Source organism: Numenius arquata, chromosome 2, assembly GCF_964106895.1.
Source record: "Numenius arquata chromosome 2, bNumArq3.hap1.1, whole genome shotgun sequence".
In the NCBI taxonomy this organism is placed as follows: domain Eukaryota; kingdom Metazoa; phylum Chordata; class Aves; order Charadriiformes; family Scolopacidae; genus Numenius; species Numenius arquata.
Genome location: NC_133577.1, coordinates 103,059,430 through 103,065,426, shown reverse-complemented (window position 1 = coordinate 103,065,426; position 5,997 = coordinate 103,059,430).

Genomic DNA, 5,997 nt, shown 5'->3' with positions numbered 1-5,997 from the left:
GACGATAACACCTTTTAAAACATGTGGGAAGAAGAAAGGTGAAGACTTGGAAGGAAATCTAAGAAGTAACATGAAAATGAGTCTTCATGTTTTTTAGATTTATAGCCAGGCCTTTCGTAAGAATTTTCTCTTGCACACGGGAGGGGTGTCCTGCCCATTTATGCCAACTTCGGAGACAACATTGTCAGCGGTGCTGCCTGTGTCACCCTGAATTGACATTCATCAGTCAGACTGAAGTTGTCCTCCTTTTGACCCCACTGCACATCCTCCCAAATTTCCTAGCAGCTCTCCAAGACAGTGTATTTACAAAATACCTCTTCCTCAGTATTTTTCCATTCAGATTCCAGAATCACAAGCCAGCTTCTCTCCTCCAACAACATGTAATTTAAGAATGCCAGACTTCACAAAGCAGTCAAGATTTTTTTCCACCTTGTGGGTTTTGGAGTCCTCGGAGATCACTTTAAAGTTATTGGGGTTATTTAGTTTGTTTGTTTCCAAGGAACATCACTCAGAGGACTTTCCAGATTTTCTACGGCAAAAGCTGCAGTTTTCATGCAAGCACGTGGTACCAGGGGGTGAAGCAAGGAGCTGCAGCCTCCCACTTGTCCTCTAGGAAACCACTTGCGGGTTACAACTGGGAGTAGCCACCATCCCACTCACAGATACCTTCCTTAGGAAGAAATCAGGTAAAACACATGAATTAAACAGATATTACATTTATCCCAATCTTTACATAGCAAGATTTATTTTCTTCCCAAACCAGTTTTAAAAGTTAAATCTATTTATGAGCATGGCCCTATTCCTTGGAGAATACAGTTGTTTGGCGTTAACTATGCGGTTTTGTGATGCCTGTCATCTGGCTTTCATTAAAAAAAACCACAAGAGCACATCTTAGCATGAAGACACATATCAGAAATTGTAAATGACTGGATAATGTAAAGGATATAGGCTATACTTAAAAGTTTATTTTAGATTGTTACAGTGGATTGCATTTGCTTAATCATAAATACCTCAAAACTATTCTCTTTATTTTATTTTAAAAAGGAGCAAAAAGCTCAAAATTTCCCTACACTGAGGATGTCAAGAGATTAGAAGGGTATAAGTAAATACCATTTTTCCAATTTTCTTTCTAACTTGTCTTCTGCTGCTTCACGTAAGTGTCGTATGCTTAAGCACTAGGCTGTGGGTTTCCCAAGTGCAGCTGCACACTCCTACGACAAAGAGCTGCCACATTAAAAAAAACCTAACAAAACAAGTCATATCAGAGAAATGATTGCTATTCATTCACTGTTCACACATTCATTAGTTCTGGCAAGTCATGAATGCATTGGGTCTCTTGCCCTTATAGATATTTAATCTCTGTAAATGTGCTATATCCTGGGAGTATCAGAGCTACTGCAGAGACTATGACCCATCCAGGATTGTCAGTGACTGTTCACAGACAACTGTCCTGTTATCTGGATAACGCAAAAGGTTCTACATTTTCTCACTAAGTATATGACTGGTGTGGTTGTCTTTAGCAACTGGATAGTTAAAATTAGAGTTTGGCATGGCAGAAACATAATTCAAAACCCCATATGCAGAAAAGGGCAGTTTGGGAATACATCTAAAGCTTCTAATGTCCATACGCTGCCAAAAGGGGCAGTCCCACTGCCTTTCCCAGTCTGAGCAGCCAAGCCTCCCACTTGCCCCAAAGCTGGCATTTATCTGACACCATGGTAAGGCAGTTCATGGAGCCAGCTTGCCAGAAGATCTGAACCATTTCCCTGCAGGATCGGATACACACCAGTGTCAAGACAAGAGAGACAACTGGAGCACATGGATTAAAGAAGGGAGCAGAGGTGGGAAAACAAAGAGCTGTTCAGGTTTAGCAGCAAGTGCTTCAGTTGAGCTGTACTGTAATACCACCCTGGAAGCAGCAGAGCACCTAACACTAACCAGAAAGACTAAATGCAGAGAACAAAATCCAAAATCCTATTACCTCTGCAGAGTTTATGTTCCTGAACTAGCTTTCATCCATATAGCAAGCAGAGGCTAAAGCATTCTCCTAAGAGCTGGCACTTACAAATGCTATTACCAAGAGCAAAGCAGAGATTATTATTATTTTTTTAAAATCACAGTGAGAGATATTTGTTAGTGAAAGCAGGCCTGTAGCATGTGGAAGACCAATCTGGAAATCCCTTTTGAGCATGAAAAGGTTCAGACCACATCTTCCATCTGCTAAAATAGTACCCTCTCCATCAGGCCCTATTCAGAGCAGAATAGAAGACCAGCACCTACAGCTTACAAATCACAGTGCCTAACTTTGCACACCCTAATCATGAGGACATGAAAAATCACATTTTCTTCAGCTGGCCAGACTAGCAACTATAATACACAACAAGCCAGTTTGAAACTATTAGCCCATCTAGGTACAAATTAATAACACTGAAATGGTAAAATACAAGTTCTTTCAAATTCATGTTGCAGAATACATGAAAGTCTAACTCATAACAAAATACCATTGTATGAAAAAATAACCTTCATCTTAGCTGTAATTTTCCTTTTCATAGGTGCTAGAATTACCCACAAAAGAGGTAGTTCAAATAGAGTTAATAAAATGCAAGCAGTTGTGTACAGCTGCCTCTAAAGATTAAAATCCTTTTGCCCATACCAGAGACAAGATCTGTAGGAGAGTCACCTTCCCCCAAATTGTAATATAGATTTTGAGAGCACAGAAACAGGCTTCTGTAAAACATGGAAGCAATTTGCCTTGGAGCAAAAATGGTAGCCAGTAATGACAGTCCATTTTATGCCCCTGTAACTGAAGAGGTGATTAAGTTTAAAAAAAAAAAAAGTTATAGCATGGTTAACAGAGGCTCCGAGACCTGAACTATACTTCAGGATACCGAAGAAAAGTGTTGCTACGTTCTTTGAATTATCCTTTCTGTACTCCATTCATGTTGTTCCCACAGAGAACAAAGGGAAACAGGCAAGTCCAAATGTTTTATGTTTTTTGCAATATTCTGTGAGTACCTAAGCAAAGACATGGCTTAAATGGAATGAGTACTCAAAACTCTCATTTCCAAATAAGGGGAAGGAGAGCATTAGATTATTTTTTTCGCAAGAACAGAAGTTTAGGGGAAAAAAATCAGTTACCTTATATAAACAAGAAGAAAATTTTAACTGTTCCAATTCTAAATTGCTGATAGATGATGAATCTGTAAGTATATTTTTAATTAAAATTCTCTGGTGAGATTTCAGGTAAATCCAGAAAGAGGAAATGGGCACTAAAGCCTATGTATCCAGCAAGTCACGAGGGAAGTGGTAGAGGTGGTCTTTTCATCATCTGCCATTCCTCTTGAACCAGTGTAAATGTACAGCAAATTCATGAAACCAGAACTGGAGGAGATGAGATGAGCTTGACTCTCTAACTGGTGGTTAGCAAAGCACTTTTGGAGGAGAGCTCATATCTGTGCTCATTGCAGCTAAAGCTTTTATGTATTATTAGATATAAGCAAAGTAACCTAGGTGCAGAGACAAAGAATTTGGAATATCATCTGTTTGTAGAAGGTCTGGAGAGGGTTCCTTAACTTGAGAGCCTTTCCTACAATTGCGCTTGGTTGATCACTTGGGGAGTTTTGAATTCTTCTCTAGATGACAGCAGTGTTTCAATGAGCAAAATGGAAGAGCCACACGCAATAGCCTGCAGGTGGCTGCACTTTTTTTGGAGATGGGAGATAAAGTTTTAATATCTCTCATGCCTCAGCTTGGAGGGAGACATGGAACAGGTCTCAGCTGTGAAACACACATCACCTGTGTTTCAAAATACAGTAATTCTCACCTTCATATGCATGAAGTGCTTTATTACAAAGCCTTCTGGAATCTGCCCCTCTTGGGAACACAGGCAGAGGAGAGCTTTATTTCTGGGTTCGGGTTGGGCTGATGCTGGAGTCAAGCAGAGAGCTCTGACACCTGGGCAGTGCTGATGACCTCTGCAGGCAGGCAACAGCCCCAGGTGCAAGCATCCTCTTCCAGAAACACAATCTTGTGCTTAGGTGCCTAAATTCTTCCTGATCCCCCCTTCGAGGCCATAAGTTCTCTATCTGGTCTGCAGTTTGTCGTACAAAGACATACAGTCATAAAAAAAAAAATTACCACAAAACCCAAGCACAAGTTTATGAAACCAAGAGTTATTATGTAAGATATTTTTTAAAATTACAAAATCATTCTAAAAATTATAGAATGCTTTTACTTTAAAAATCAAATATTTGAAGTCCTACAATTAATCCTACAGTTCAGCTAAACTTTGAGCATCTCTGATTGGCTGTGTGCAGCATCCTCCCCCTTCCTTCCCAAGAAGAATTAAGATAATCAAGCTTCAGACACAGAATATAGAATTTACCAGGAAAAAGAAGCTAATTCATATTCTGCCTGAAAAACAGCACAATAAGGCCTTGCGCTCCTTTTGATGGATCAGCATGTTTTCCTATTAAATCTTAATCAATTGAATACTGGTTCTGTCATACAAAATGGACTAAAAAATTAGGATTCATATCAGTGAGAGAGTTAATTTAAAAAATTGGAAAACAGTACCTACATAATTTTGAGAGCTGTGGTACTGCACAATCCAATATTAGGCATTATATGCTTTTGCTTTAAAAAATTTAAACACCTTAAACCCCTACCTGATGTGATTTGGTATGCTTCCTTGTCAGCTTTCTCAATAGATTTGCATAGCATGTACCACTGATTTACACAACTCTGGTCTGGGGTGTGCTGAACATGATGCGTAGCCTGTTTTCTTTACGGATTATAACTGTAAGGGCAGGGAACATGCTCTCAGGTCTCCTCCAATAATACACAATAAACTTTTAATTTCTTTGCTTTCCTTGTAAAAAAAAAAAGGCAGAAGAGTTTTTAGATTGCCATTATCCACATAGACCTTAGAAATGTTGCCAGAGGCAAAAGCCATCTGTCCAGAGAACTTGTGTTTCCACACAGCTGCTCTGAAAATGCTTTGTTTACTCAGAATTAAAGGATGTTAGAGGTGCTGTTGTAGGTTCTAGGCTCCCTTGCCTTATAAAAAAGGAATGACACAAAAGGACAGGGAAAATAGTTGTCCCTCATCCCATTGCCAAGTAGCAAAAACCTAGTGCTGAACTAATAGACCTTTCTCTCCACCATTAATTGTCACTGGATGTTGGTAATTTGCTCCCCTAAATGGACCCCTACTAATGAGGGAAAGAATCAGATTGCAAATTTGAGAGCCCTTTGCAGAAAACTCTCAGCTGTCAGCTTTTTGTGTTCTTGAACAACTACAGTCACACTTGTGGTGCTCTCACTGTCCCAGCCATTCCAGTAGTTGCACAAGGACACAGAGAAAAGTCCCAAGCTGACTCAGGAATTTTTTAGATCAAAGCAAATGTCTCAGACCGTGCATGGAAATAAATGGACATTATGCATCGGGAAGTACTTTTGTTGTATGCTCTTTGAAAAAATTAGGCTGCTCATTTCTCCACATTGTCACTTTCTTTTTCAAGACAACACAGTAAAAAATGCATCACATACCAGTATCTAATTTTAGAGTTCAGCACCAATGTCTTCCTCCAAAACAAATATTCATATCTTACTGGCCAACAGAAACAGAAAAATCCTGCCATGCTTAGCTAAGAGCAGCAAGCAATAGGCTTGCTGCATAAATTCAGACTTCAATCACAGCTGGCAGTCACACATCTTTAGAGTGCAGATGTATTCTTTTCCATGCCTTCCAGAGGGTTTCCTCAACCTTGTACCATTGCCTCAGTCTAGAGTACTGAACTGCATCCATTTTCCAGCTCTGTCCTGGTCAAAACCAGGTAACAGGTAAAATGATGAACGGCAACATCTGTATAATATTATATAATGTCTTATGAAGAAAACATTAACCACCCACTTTCACTACCAGGTATCTTCTCTAATGAAAAAAAGGAAGAATAACTGTTTCAGACACACAAACAGCAGTGGTTACTAGAGTCT